The sequence below is a fragment of the Molothrus aeneus genome, chromosome 4 (assembly GCF_037042795.1).
Source record: "Molothrus aeneus isolate 106 chromosome 4, BPBGC_Maene_1.0, whole genome shotgun sequence".
In the NCBI taxonomy this organism is placed as follows: domain Eukaryota; kingdom Metazoa; phylum Chordata; class Aves; order Passeriformes; family Icteridae; genus Molothrus; species Molothrus aeneus.
The window spans coordinates 10,428,521-10,444,268 of NC_089649.1; the positions used below are offsets into that span (position 1 = coordinate 10,428,521).

The window sequence follows — 15,748 nt, forward strand, 5'->3', positions numbered from 1 at the left end:
AAGGAAGAAGCACTCTACCATTTTTTAGCAACTTTTATTTAAAGTTGTTGTGTTTTTCTGCTCCTTTTTGATCACAGCATAAATCCAAAGGCCAAGTATACTTGTTACTGTAAAGCATTAAATCCTAACCACAAATTTAAGCTTGATATTTTAAAATAGGTAGCAACAAGAATTATTTGATGACTACCACAGACTTTAGGAGATGTTGAAATTATAAAAATAAGTGTTACCTTTAAGTTAATTTGATGCTTGATAGGAAAAAGTCATATTTGTAGTAGTAAGAAAAGGACTTCCTTTCTTCTGGTACATCCCCTTTGTTCATCCTGCTCTCTGTGCCCACAGGTTTCACTTCAAGCTGCTCTTCTAGACAACCAGGAAAAAAAAAGGATTTTTAATCTGTGATTAACAGAATTTAGCTCAATGTATACAGGGGCTTGCATATATTTTCAATCTTTTAAGGAAAACCTTGAAACCAGCTAAAGAGGTTATCAAATTCAATGTTTACACTTTCTCTCTGTATATTTATGCATATAAGAAATGGTGCCAGGTTTTTAGGAAGAGCTGTTCTATTAAGCTAAACTCTCCTACACTTCCCTTTGCTTAGATACCATCAGCTTTCACCTCTCTTCTCTCTTTCAAATGTGTGTTGGGAGTCATATGGCATAGTACTCACTAAATTATTTCATGACATAATAATAGCAATTTAAAAGCTTTTAAAAAAGAATTTATAAAAATGTGTCTCTTTCCTAAATTCTTACTTTTTTCACAATTCTTGTGAAATCTAAATATTTTATTTCAATTTTCTCTGTAGAGAAATTTTGTAGGAATTGGAATTGAAAATTGATTGGTTTTGAAATTAATTTTTTTTTGAGATGCAATTTGCATATGCATTCAGTCCACTGAAACTGAAATTTTCCTTAGAGACTCTGAGTTTTTATAAACAGGAGATTTGGAGTCAAGTGTATTTATGCAACAATTTGGAGCAAGTTAAATCAGTTAAATTTTTATCCCAAAATGGATAATATATTTTATCCTTCATGTGCTCTCTGTGAAGACAAAAAGGGAGAAGAGAGGCCCTGTGTCAGCAGTAAGAAAACACCATATTTTTTGCAAATTTCAAACATAATTTCTACCTATCAAAAACTAAAACTACTTCTGTTCATCCATGCCCCTGGTCCTTCTTTTGGCTCTGAGATAAAACACCACTAATGACAGCTGTACTGTGAAGTTTCCATGAAAAAGCCTCAGAAAGGGGATTGCTTTGCATTATCCATCTACAATCCCATCATCCTGCTTCTCCAGACACCACTTGGCTACCCTGCAATCCCTGAAGGAGAAGACTCATGGATCTATAGTGGAGAAAGCTTTATTATAACTGTCTAATGGGTGGCAATGAGGGCCATGGGATAGATGACTCACTAATCTCTTAACAAAAGATTTATGTCTCAAACACAACCACAACCACAAGCAATATATTCGAAGTGATTTACTAGCAGTGTGAAAAATGACAGCAACTAATTAAAATGAGAAGTACAATCCTGAAAGTGTTCCAATAATTTCCACTCACATATATCTGGCATACAATCACAGATAGCCACAGGGAGCATGCAGAGTGAGCACACCAAGACACGGCCACGTGTGGAAAATGGAAAACATTCCCACCTCCACACGGGCAATTGGAGTGGAAGCAAGTTTTGCAAGCTGAGCACAAAATATACCTCTCATCAAAGGGTTGAGTACAGGAAACCTCCCCAAACAGCAGTGTTGGTGTGCCTTTGTGTCATAGACATGTTTCATGAAAAATCCTTTCCTTAGGATTTTTCCTCCTGAGAAGCTGAGAGGCCTCAGGAACAAAATGTAAACAATGATTATCTGCTGCTGTGGAATGCAACAGGTGGATCTGTGATTGGCCCATGTTGGATGTTTGTAATTAATGGCCAATCACAGCTCAGCTGGCTCGGACAGAGAGCTGAGCTACAAACCTTTGTTATCATTCCTTCTTATTCTATTCTTAGCTAGCCTTGTGATGAAACCCTTTCTTCTATTCTTTTAGTATAGTTTTAATATAATATATATAATAAAATAATAAATCAAGCCTTCTGAAACATGGAGTCAGATCCTCATCTCTTCCCTCATCCTCGAATCCCTTGTGAAAACCTCACACCTTTGCTCAGTTCTCCAAACACAGGGCAAAGCAACACGAGGTGGTGATAATTGTTGTTGAGTTTGGCTTCACTTCATAACAAACCTGTTGATAAACTGCCTGGTTGTATTACAACCAAGGTATTATCTCAGTGAAATGAGTCAGAGCACTTAAATAGATAATAATTTCTTTGTGACAGAATCTCACCTGCTCTAATGTAGAGGTTAACTCCACGAGCCACAGCATAAAGAATCCTGTCATTAACTGCAACAATTACAAAACACAGATCAAGCCAGACCCTGAAAGGAACTGCAAACACCTTTACAGTCAGTCCTGTTACAGTCTAAGGACAGGGAAACAGGAATCACCAGATCAAAACTGTTAAAACAGCTATGCCAATCCATATGACACAATGTTCAAATCATGCAGAACAATTATTGTGTTATCAGACACAATATTGTGTTATCAGAGTTGTTGAAATGCTTTAAATTCTGTCACCAAAAATTTGTTTCACCACAGATTTAACTGCATACAGAATGATTTGGTTTAAGATGTTCCTTGAGTTGCATGGACCTGTAACCTACATTTAAGTATTCAGCATATATCAATAGAAGTTCATAAAACTCAGGCCTAAAATAGCAATGCTGATAAAAAAAATATATGGTTTTTTAAAAATTATGTTTCCCTTTCCAAACACAGTCTGTGAAGGCACATATTTGTCCTTCATAAATAATTTGGGAGTCTGAAACATGAGGAGGAAGAAATACTTCTGAAACCAGAAAAAAAATCACCCTATGGAAAAAAAATAAATATGAAGATAATTGCCTATAAGAGGAATGTCTTTAATTTCTGCAGCAGTGAAGTTCCTCAACAGAATGGAATAATATTCAGAGGATCTTTGATCTTTTTATAAAAAGCATGGGGTGATGTTGCTGAGAGCAGAACAGACTTGATGACACTTAGCCAGTCTGTCCAGCTGATGTTAAAATAAAACCAACTTAAAAAAAAAATAGAGCTTACTCTTTTAAGAGGACCACAAGGAAAATAACATGTTAAACAAATTGTTCATGAATAAATAAAATATTGTGCAGAGGAGTAATTTAAGTCCTGTATAATCCAGGCTGAGTTAGCGCTTTCATTTTGAAATGTCTGTGCTCAGCTTTAGAAGGAAAACCCTCAGCACATTTTGGGCCAAACACAAAATTCTTGTGCTTTTCCACTTCTTCTAACACTGACCCTTGGTGTTTTCAGGATATGCTGGTACCATATTTTCCACAATTCATTTTGATTTATGTTCACATTATCAGATACCTGTTCTTCAGATAAAATTTTGTCACTGGTTATTTTATTCATGACAAAGTCTCTTCATCTGCCTGGAAACACTGAAGTCACACTGATGTCCAGTAAAATTTCTGGATGTGGCTGCCACGTTGATACCTCTCCACACTAACTGAATTAATTCAGTATTCTTCTAATAGTTGCAAACATTAGGTCCCTTGAAAACTATCTGAAAGAAATGTTCATTCATTTAGTTGGGTCTTTTCACAGTGCATTAACTTACAGGGGTTGTTGAGGGTGTGATAAGACTGCATGAAAATATCAACTTTTGACTAATCATTAACATCTTTTCAGCCCAAAGTTTATGCCAACAGTAAACTGGGGTCATAATCATGAGCTCAAACACATCTTCATAATATATTACACATTTCAGCAGAACCTAAGGAAGTAATAAAGTACTTAAAAGTGTTTTCATTCTCTTTCATTGGCTCAAAACTACCGCCTACTATAGAATTTTGTGCTATGCACTTTCTTCTCTTCTTCTCAATCTCAGAAAAAAACCCCACAAAAACAACAAAAAAAAAAACAAATAAAAAATAAACCCCCCCAAAAACCCCCAAAACAAAACAAAAACAACAAAAAACCCCAAAAATGACAGCAACAAAAAAATCCCAACCAAACCAAAAATCCTGAAAAACATAATTTCTGGACTGAAAATTCCTTTCTTTTCCAACCTTCAAACTTCTCAGATTTGCCCATGAGCCACAAGTGCTCAATTGGATGTTAAATACCAGTCTATGTGCTTAAAATAAAATATTGCTTAAAGTCAACAAGGTGTCATTCAGATATATTCCAGTATCTTTCAGTATAGCAGAGGTTCTACCTATTTAAGCTAGAAGTGGGTTTGTTTGAACAGCTAAAAATTATCAGCATCACAGCATTACTCACCAGTGCCTGAAAAGTGCAATTCTTTTTCCTTCTGAGAGTTCACAGCTTGTTGTTGTCATTAAAGCCCAAGTTTCATTAAAGAGTGGTCTTAATTTCCAGGTATTTTTAAAAACAGCACTCACAACATTTGCATTATTCTTCAGAAAAGTTCCTAGTTAATTGAGTCATCTCATACTTGGGTCCTCTGGCCCCCATTTGGTAATATTTTAAAGCAAATATGTGTTGAAGAACAGGTTCACTAAGTCATTTCCTTGGTAACATAATTTCTAATGATTCATATAATCACGCATATCTTTTTAAACATATTCCGAGCAATAAACCATGATTGAAATGAAGTAAAATACACTCTTAAGGTTGATTTAATCTCTTTTACTAAATAACCATTAAAAATAAAATTCTCTCCCAGGATGCTCAAGTCAAAATGACAAACATGATAATAAACATTTGGTAATAAAAATAAATTAAAAATCAAAGCTTTATGATATATTTTCCTATCAAAATAAAAGTGGCAAATTGAAAACAATAACGATGCTCATCCACAGTTACAGTTCCAACAGAACACTTCAGAGTTTGATTTACAATTAGCAGCAGCTTGAAAATGAGCCGTAATTTTACATTTTAAACTGCTACTGCTCAATCCATCAAGTATTAAAATCTTGATGTTGATTGATGGCATTCTCTCACGCTGTTTCTCTTGATGAAACTGAACAGTTTCTGCACAGAAACTGAAGCAGCAATATTCACCATGCTAGGAGTTTGCACACCTCCTCTATTCCCAGTTCAGTTGTTCCCACTGTGTTTATGTGCACCAGGTATTTTTTTGGTGGTCTGACAAATTTTAGTATCTTCACCAGGATACAAGTATAGGTCACAAACTTCAGTGGCTTTCAAGCTGATATTGGTACATGTTTCCAGCAGCTGGAAGAAGTGGGCTGAATACAACCAGCAATCAGTTTTCCAGCTGCCATGCTGGTTCCTAAGAAGCTGCAGTGACCCAGAGATACAATTTGGTTTTCTTATGGAAGCTTCACTGCCATGACAGGACTCAGGGACTAAGATCCCTTGGAGTTTTTATCCCTGATGCACAGTGAAGGGACAAAACCAGTAAAATATTGCCTGGTCCAAGCAATTTCCCTAGTGGCATTTCAGGTTCGCTCCTCCTGCTCAGTTTGTCTCAGTTTTTGAGGTTTCACCTCCCATCCAAACTGCTGTTGCAGTGGGTTATACAAACTCTGCATGTTTTATTCACACTGACCCACTTGCTCTTAGCACCATACCTTATAATGGCCAGAGGAAGAGCCTAAACTGCCTTTCCATGCTTTTTCACTTATTATTATTAGCTTCCATCTGGGTTTGTAGAGTGGCAAAAAGAAACTAGAAATTAGAAAATATGCATATCCTGAAAATAGTACCTGTAACATCAGTTCAGACTCTAAGCAATGCAGTTTCCTTTACTTTGCAGAAAAACAGTGAACCATAAACCTTCTTTACTGCTATTTCTTTTAAATGTGGATATCACCGAGAACATTTCCAGCTTGGATATTTGAAAAAACACCCAGTCCAGTTCATAAACTTTTGACCTGTGGGGATGACTAGGACTAAAAACTTTCTTCCATGAATATTTTCAGGAATTTTTAATGCATAAGAATGACAGGCACAGACACTCCTATTAAATAACAAGAATACAAATTAAAAAAAAAGAAAAGACTACTTATAAATATCACCATAGTTGCAGGCTATTCCATACCTTCATTCTTTAATACTAAATAACATCTAGGTGCTAAGCTCTCCTAAAAAAGACACAGTTATTTGAATTGGAAAAAACACATGATTTTTTGCCATATGTATTATTATGTAAAACTGAACTTCATGTAGAATATTTAATTATAATCTTTTATAGTTTTAATAAAATTTTAAATGCATTTAATGATAGGCAGAAATGCCATTCTATCTTAAATATTATTTACTCATTTGAAGTGGCACTCCTAGACTATAAAAAATAATTAAAGTATAAAACCAAATTAGTAAATATTACACAGGCTATTATACAAACTGACAAATTGATTTTGTGCATTATATTGTGACTGGATTAATTAGTATAAAATAAACAATAACTGTTAATGGCTCTGGAAAGATTTTATTTTGAGCCAGTTCCAAATCTTCAAGAAATGTGAACATCACCTACAGTGGATGGATGATAAGATCTTTCATGATTTGAAAACAGCTCTTGTAAAAATTTTCAAAGGAATGATCCAGGTCTTAAAGTGGGAATATGGAATGGCTGAGACTAAACAAACAAGAAAACACCTTCAGGGCTTAAATCGGCTACACCCTTTTGTTTGAAGTGACAAGGCCTATCATTAAGAAGAAAAATTTTGCTTCTCCAGCACAACAGACACACCAACAATGCATTCTCCCTTTTTCTTCCCTCCTGTTATTACCTTTTCAAGTATAATTGATTTCACACATTTCTGAGGAGCCTGACTTGAAAGCCGTTTGTTTCCCCAATAACACGCCCAGCCCTGAACACATCTGATGAAAGTATTCCACATCCCCAACCACTGCTCTGTCGCTCCAGCAAGTTTTTCTTTCAGTAAAATGCTTCCTAATATAAAGATTTCTTTATGCTGTTTCAGGGTAAATATCTATCTATACACATATATTGTTTTCCTCCTTTAATTTATCACCGTTTCCTAATCTTTCTCAAAGAAACAAAAAAGGAAATGGCTGTTAATTGCTGGGAGAAAATCTGATTTGCAGCATGCACACAGAAGTTACATAGAGTCCTGTAAGGCCCTAAAACTTGCACTGAGAGACTTTTTAAAGGGCTTTACAGTTATTCATGTACTCTGAGTTAGAGGCATGGGAGAAATACTGACAGGATATTCTCAAGAGGTCAAAACAACAATAAAAACTTTAGTGGCAACTTTAGAAAATCAGAAAACTTTGGTAAAAAGTTGCTCTAAAAGAGCAGCATTCAATCTACATAAAACATTTCTCAAAGCATTAACTTGACCCATTCAACTCGGCAAATTCTAAGCCTGTTTGATTTTAAGTTACTTAAAAATTCTGAGGAAAAAGAATTAGATGAAGAAAGAGAGGACAGAAAAGATATAGAAAAGAACAAATATAGCTACCAGTCCTGGTTCCAGCAGTGTTCAGCTGATAGAAATTCCAAGAGGAGGTAGGGTCAAGACATGTGGTGCTAACTTTCTATTTCTAATATTCCATAAGTGTACTACAAGAATTCTATCAAAAGAAAAAAAAAAGAACAGAGGGGGGATAGGGGGAAGAAAGTAGTTTCAAAACCTAGACAAAAATGGAAAGAAAACATAGGAAACTAAAAGTCCTCCAAATAGAAAAAATATGCAATCAGAGCTGCACACCGGTATGGATGATTGCCTGGAAAACCCTGGTGGCAGTAGGGAGGACACTGTAGCACGAGTTGCCCATGTAAGGAATAAAAATACTCTTATGAAGTGTTGAGCATGGCCTGAAATCCATGTGTGAACAGCCTGACAGGTTCTAATGCTCAACTTCCCTTTATTAGCAGCATATCTGGACATACAATAAGGGTTAAACCCATCAGCAGGGCAATAACTGACACAGGCAGTAACACATGCATGCAGTATCATGTGCTCAAAACACATGCTGCCTCAGAACTCAATAGCCAGGTGGATTTTGGTGTTCTAAAAATGCCTAAATTTGTGTCTCCACATGCATTCAGCGGTGCCTTGTGAAGGCCGACCTAGAACAGAGACTAGACAGAGCTAAAGAATAAAGTAGGGATTTATCAGGAGGCTTCAATAGATCCACCTTGGGTAGCACAAGAGCCCAGGCAAAATGAACCCAAAATGGTCACAAAAAATGGACAACTGGTCATGGGGTCTCACACTTTTATGAGTTCTGGTCCATTTGCATATTGGAGTTTGAAAAAGGAGTCTCCTTGAACCAGGTCTCATAAACTCTTGGAGATCTATTTCACACCCACAATAGCTCAGCTACCTAAGAAGGCATAAAATCAGCAGGATGGCTTCTGTGGCAGTGTTGGAAACAAAAAGGTTTTAATAAAAGGCAAAATAACAAAACTCTTTGCAGAGAAAAAACAATCCAGGTGCAAGAGGCCCTCCTGCCCCTGGTAAAACATCTCACAAAAGCAATTAGGTTCTTCATTCTTTTCTTTTTCTAGTAAATTGCTCAGGCAGGACTTTTTTGGCTCCTGTCCAATTGGCTATCCTTAAGTTTGAGGTGAAGTCCCCCAGGCCTATGAGATGCCTTTTTCACCTAATTGGAGAGAGAAATTTCTGGGCTTCTTTCCTTTTTCAAGGGACAAAGGATTGTTTTGTCACTCTGTCAACAGGGAGCACATTCCTATAGGAGTTAATTGTCCAATTATAGCCTTAAGTTATTAAGTTCCATCCTTGTTTTTCTCTCTTCAGTTCACCATGGTTTGTGCTGAAATTTGGATCATTTGTCCTTGGTCCCCAGCTAGAGCAGGAATTATTTTGTCTTCCTACTCTGTGAATAGAGCTCACCCTCCCTTAATATGAAGCTCAGAACTACACACTAGAGCAGAACAGAATCTGAAAAAATATAAAATCTAAAACTTGAGGCAGAAACTCTGGGCTGTGTGTTCAGGATGATGCTGGTGAGCTGCAAGTTGTGGGCTAAGACAGCCAGACATCTGCCAGCCATGCAACGAGGGACAAAAGGTGATTCTGACAGGAAGAATGCAGGACCTGAATCCATTCCCTCTCACCATCCCCAGAAACAAGAGTGAAACAGCCAGCTAGACCCCTGGGGAGCAGAACGAAGCAAGAAATGTGACAAAACCACAAGACATGAGAAAGAAAAGCCGAGGCTGTCAAGAATATGACAGAGCCTGCAACTGGACTGAGAAAGCTCCAGAGAAATTACAAATCTAAATACTACAGGGCAAACAAAGCAAGGAAGGAGTTGTTAAATGCTTCCAAAATGCAGATGAGATCAAGAAATCCCCAAGGAACAGCAGGTGCTTTTACAAAAAGCAGAAGTTTTGCAAAAAAAAAACCAAACAAAAAAAAATCTAAATTAATAATGTCCATGTAACTGATGAGAAAAAAAGTAGGTTGATATGAAGCATTCTGACTTTAAATTTGTGAAATAAGCATTTTATCCCTACCCACAAATTCCTCTGAGTCAAAAACTTATTCTGTAAATTATCTACTGATGACACTGAGACTGAAAGCCATCCAATCATCCTTGCTCCCCTGTCATGAGAGGAAAGACATCCTATGTGACATATCCAGCCATACAATCAAGATATCTATCAAGAACTTTAATAAAGCAAAATATTAAATGCCATTTTGTAATCAAGAAATTAGTGTTTATGCTTGTCTACCCATTTCTCAATGTGCACTTTCATTTACTCTTTTTTTTATCCTCTCTAGCATCTGTCTTCTTTCATTCCTTTTAGCTGCTTAATTTCATTGAAAATAAGGATTTTTCCCTTTAAACAAAAAGCCAAAAAGCAACTGTTTTCTGCTTTTTTCATTTTGTTAAACCTCATAATCCTTTTCCCTGTGTTAACCACTTTGCCACCAAAATGACAGTGTCTGATATTCTTCCTTTGCAAGTAATAGTTCAAATCAGATGATCTTTTGGAAAAAAAATTACCTCTCATAATGGTATGTACAAGTTCATTACCTCATCTCTCCCAGTTATATTATTCTGCCACAAGAAACACAGTGACTTTTGAACTTTGACATTTTTCCTGCCCTACAGGAGCTGATGATCAGAGGATTTTTGCTTTGTCTTCCTTTGCATTGAATCAGAATAGATTTAGCATCATCTTGACCTGGAGATTGAATTGAACCATTAGCTAAAATTGAATGCTTCTAGAAAATATGTAAAATAGTGTAGTGATATATAATGTAATGGACTCTTTTGAAAGCTCTTCCATAGAATTGTGCAGATGTTAAGGAGGTTATTTACTGTGCCTCAGACTTTTATTCTATTTGGTTTTTTATGAAAGCTTCCAGATAAATTCATACAAATTGTAGGGAAACTTTTTTTTTTATAAAAACCCAAGATTTGCAATCAGCAAATTGCCAATGACAGTTCAGCATACTTAAAAAAATTAAGTAGCTAATTTTCTTTCCAAAATCCATTGATTTCCAAGAATTATTTTTTACCTCAATTAATACTGATAAAAGTATACCTTCTCCATACATATGTTTTTACTTTCATAGACTTCTCAAGCAGCTCAAGCAGCACTTTAAAAAAACATTACTAAGAAAAAAGCATGTTGCATTCTGTCTCATTCCGCACTCATGGGAGAAAGCTTTTTTCTTTTTTTTTTTTTTCTTTTTTTCTGGCAGCTGTGATCAGGTGAAAATGCTTCTTGCACAAATCATGAAAATCATGAACACCATTAACCTAAACTGCCAGTTCCTGGGAAAATTTGTACAAAGAAAGTTTTTCTTCAAATTTGATCCATAAAACTGAAGCAGACTTGTAAGAGACTGGACTACCTGTTCCTTGTCATAAGGATAAATCATTTGAATTAAAGTCTCTTGCTTTTAGTTACATTATTTTCAGCTCTGATTCTTCTCTAATTCAAAGTCAATTGTGTTTCCTGGCAGGCAAAAATAGCTTTTTCCCTCTAAAGTGCCTATACTTGAGCATAAAAAGCAATAGTTCATTTGGTTTGAAAATGAGATCATTGTCTCCATGGCCTGATAATAGAATAACTTGTGCAAATAACACATTTTTTGAGCTACAGAAGTGAATCAGACGTACTCTTGAAGTCCTTCTGGACAAGCTTGAGTCCTGTTTCCCACCTCTTCCTCTCAGCGAAGAAGAATTTCGTTCTTCACCTTAGCATAACCAAGATTCCCCTTCCACCAGGATCTCTTTTTCCCCCTACATCTCCTGATATTAAAATACTGCAAGTACACCAATAGAAAAAAGCCAGCTGAGAAAAAAAAAAAAACACTAAAATATTGTTTGTAACAAAGACTAGTAAATTTGGTAATACAAATACAACCTATTTTACTTACCAGATGCTAAAAAGCTGGAAATACCTCCAAAGCCACCTTACAGCTTATATTTCTTCTGTCCTGTTGGAAATTGCTTTCATTTTTCCAAAGCTTTCTGATATTTTAACAGCAGACTCCTTTTCATATTCATTTGCATGTTCCAAGTCAAACCAAGGGCTGAAGGTGTACCCAAAAGATCTCTTTTCAGCTGTTTGAAATTACTACTCTGAGCTAAAATCAATGTTCTACCAACAACCTGGTTTTTAAAACTAATTTCAAGATATAATTTTAGCTATTGACTTCAGCCTGTCCTTTTTTCTTTCTCTGTGTCCTGTTCTTTCTTTAAATCTGCCACCCATTCTATCTCTAAAGCTGAAAATTAACTGAGAGACAACTGCTTAAAAACAGTAATAATTGTATTGTTTACATTTAGCAGTGATCACCCATTGCCTTCTCACAGTCAAATCAGACTGGAGTTTGTTTCTTGTCAATGCTTGCTCCTTCTGAAAACCTACATTTCCAGCTGTGAAATAACAAATATCAATCTTCCTCTTCTCTATCTCCTGAATTTTCCAGGACTTTCAGATGTGAAAATTAAATATTGTGTGTCTGCAGACTCTCATTAAGGGTTTTTTTTGGTTTTATTTTTTTAGTAACTAGTTATGGAGAGCTTAATGTCAACATAAGTATGGAGGGAAGAGGAAGGGAGTAGATAAAGTGTGGAAAGAGATCAGTTCTGAACAGCTCCAATATTCAATAATCTTCTAGTTTTGCAGGTAATATTCAAATCTTCAGTACCTAGGTTAACATAAAACATCTCTGATTAGCTTGAAAAATACATTGATCTCATTTTTAACACCTTCTTACCTTTTCTTACCTATTCATTCAGGGTTGGTGGTCAAAGATGTCTGCTGCAATCACTTGTGTGTTCTCCCATGGACTGTCCTCATACCCATCATGCCCAAAACCACACATCCTCTTAATTTTCATCCCCTTTCAGTTTCTACATATATTTTTTAAGAAAGTCCATGTGAGAGTATTTAGCTGTGAAAGCTGCTGCATTTTAACACACAAAAATCACCCTCTAAGACTAGGCAATGATGTATTTGCAACTACCTTTATAAAAAGAAGTCTTTCAATACCCAACTTAGAAATGCAGCAAGATTTCCAATACTTCAACTTTAAAACTTTCTGTTTGTTTGTTTTGGGTTTTTTGTTTTTTGTTTTTTTTGCTTCTTTGTTTCCTTTCCCCCAGCATTTCCTAATTGTACATATTGTAATAGTCTACAGTCTTTCCTAACTGGCAAAATTAAGTTTAATTCAGGAAAGTGCTTTCAGGAGGTGATCATCAAATAACTAAAATCATTAAGGGCCTTATCCTGTCCCTGTATTTATATAAGAAAGGTTCCTGCACATTTTTTACCTGCATTTTAGGTACTTTTTTAGCAAGTAAAACTGCCTACAAAGTAAGTAAACTCCCTGTAAATGTTCATCATCCCTCATTTTAGCTGTTGCTTAAGGTGTCTTTGAGGAATTGATAGGAACTGCTGTCAGTAACAGAAATATTGGTCTTCTAAATAAAATTCAATTTCACTTCCTAGAGTTGAAAATGAAAATAAAACCTGTTCCTTTCAAAGAAATTATTTTTTTACTGTGCTAAGATGTAACCTCCAGAGCCACTGCTGTGAATCCTTTTTTATCCAAAAAGGAGTTAATCAGCTTTACATAGCAAGTGACAGCAAGTGACAGTGTGGTGTGGTGATGAAATCCTAACTTTGTCTTACACTGTTCCATCAGAGCACCTTCCCACACAGGTACAGGGGCAGACCAGCTGCATTTCCAAATCCATCACCACATGTTGGTACATAATCACCCTCCAGCCCCTGTAGCTCCAAAGCAACATGAATCTTGCAACATTAATTATGGCTGATAAATATAATGTGAGAAAAATGCTTGAATGCAATAGTTATTAGCACATTTCTATCTGAAATCAGCACATACTTCCATATTTATAAAAATCAAGATGCAATAATTGAATGTATTTTTAATGGTGTTTGGGAGAAAACATGTCATTTTTCTTTATCATTTTACTTATTTCACACATAAAATTAAATCTAAAATGAATTCTCAAAAATCATTGACTTAAAAACACCAAGGACTCAAAAAGAATCTTTTACTGAGAAGAAATTCTGAGTTTTGACTTGAGTAGGACTTGAGTGGGAAGGGGTTATTTATTTCAATAGCTAGAGAATATCCATAAGGCTCCAAGGAAGTTAATAAGGATTATAACAGTTCTCACTCTTTCTTCACACCACTTCAAAAATCTGCAAATAAAAATGAGGATAAGATATTTGCTGTTAGGAATCTGGAATTCAAATAGACCAGAAGAGGCATCAGTACTAAACCACTAACATTAATACTTGTAGAGCAGCTATGATCTTGGTTTTTTAAATGGGACACACCTCCAGGCAGATTTTACAAAGAATTCTGAAACCAGAAGCACAATTAGCCCAGGGTCAACAGCCTAAATTATGACTCAGTCCAAGGACATCAGATCATAAACCAATATCTCTGACAAAAAGAACAAAAGCAGAATTAAGCAGGTTGCATATAGGCAAAGATGTAATGAGTAATAATACTGTCTTAGCCTAAGTTTGAAGAGGAAGATAAATTAAAAACTATGATACAAGAGCCCTGTGTTGATAATATTGCTATATTCTTCTGGGGAAAAATATAAAAAAAAATTAACCTAGGACTGTGGTGTTTAATGTCTGGTAACTGCGAACCTTAGTGATCTGATTCCATGTTCAGACTTTATAGCTACAGATTCTCATAGATAACTTTACCCATATCAACAAAGACTTCATAAAACATATACCAAACATACAATATTAATCTGAAGGGAATAAGTTCACTGTAGCATGAATAAATAATGCTTTGTCAAAGGTTGGGTTTGAGACAACCTTAATGAAAGAATGGCAGAAAGGCTTGGATTGGAAGGGAACTCAAACATCATCTTAGTTGCAATCTTCCCTCCATGGGCAGGGATGTCACCCAGGAGATCAGGTTGCTCAGAGCCCCATCCAACCTGGTTTTGGGATGGGGATGAGGAAATCTTTTTATTTTTATTTTTTTTTAAGGAAAATTGGGTCATTTTAAAGAGAAACATGTCCAAATGTGAAGAGGCACAATCTGATGCAGTGACTTTTGTCTGCCTCCGTCACCTCAGCTGCCATCTCTGAGGAAGGGAAACTGCAGAACCCTCTTGAGTACCAGGTATCATCTGCCAGCCAGACACCATGCTTCTCCCACTTGAAGTCCTCTCCTAGGCTAAGGGACCACAGGAGCAGTAGGCACTGCAAAGCCTAGAGAATTTCCTTTTTCACTCCACAGAAATACGACAGCCTTCCACATTAAATAAGTGTTGTGGTTACCAATTTCCTTCGGTTTTGAACTTGCCTTAAGCTGCTATTAGAGAATTATTTCCTTCTTTGACAGTTTGCTGACATCTTGCTAGCATGGCATGGGTGAAGTCATCACTAAATTCCCTTCTCAAGACTCACTGTAAACTCGATGGGAAAGTAAACACTTTGCACAATGGGTTTTTTTGCTTGTGCATTCCTCCAGTTGCTTTTGCAACACAAGCAGCTTTGCTCAGCAGCAAATCCTATTCAAGTAGTTATTGTGATTGCCTGCACTAACATGAGACACTCATTTAAGAAGATTACAAAATAATGATGAAATTGCAGCATTACTACATTGTAAATCTCATCAGTGAGGATAGAGAGAAGCTCTCAGAAAGTAACTGATTGTTATTTCAAGTTTCTCCATTTCTATTATCTGACTTCTCTGAACATAAGGAAACTAAAGACATTGATATTTTGAACTTAATTAAGTATTCCAAAGGTAGTTGTATGTAATGCCTGTATTGTAGTTTAGCTTCACCCCAGAGTTAACAAATGAATAGCAGGTGATTAAAATGCTGTTTATTGTTACAGTAACTTTTTTCATAAGCATCTGTGTTGGCACTTTAAACCACCTTGTGAAATCAGGGCAGCATCAGCTTGTGCACTGGGCATTTTTGTACCACTTGAACTATTTAAAGTGCTTAAAGCTCTGAAGCATCTATCTGCTGAAAGACTCAGTAAGATATCCACCACTTTAAAATTATATTGTTAACAAATATTCAGCTAAACAAAGTCAAGAGTGCAGATTGATTGCTATAATCAGGCTGGGGAGGCACCAGATCTAGAAAATTTAAATGCTGGATTGCTTTTACTGCTTATCTGAGAGGCTCAGTTTCAGGCAAAATTGAAGGCTACTGGAATTACCTAAAACTTCAGTCCCATCACAGAAACAA

At 36.0% G+C, this 15,748-nt stretch overlaps 1 long non-coding RNA gene across 1 annotated transcript in view; it reads right to left on the reverse strand.

Annotated features, from left to right (window-relative positions):
- Nucleotides 1–236: 236 nt before the first annotated feature.
- Nucleotides 237–15,748, reverse strand: part of LOC136556217 (uncharacterized) — a 39,544-nt gene continuing 24,032 nt past the window's right edge. The window contains exon 4 of the long non-coding RNA XR_010783588.1: nt 237–363. This is a non-coding gene — a long non-coding RNA (uncharacterized lncRNA). The remainder of the gene's footprint in view (nt 364–15,748) is intronic.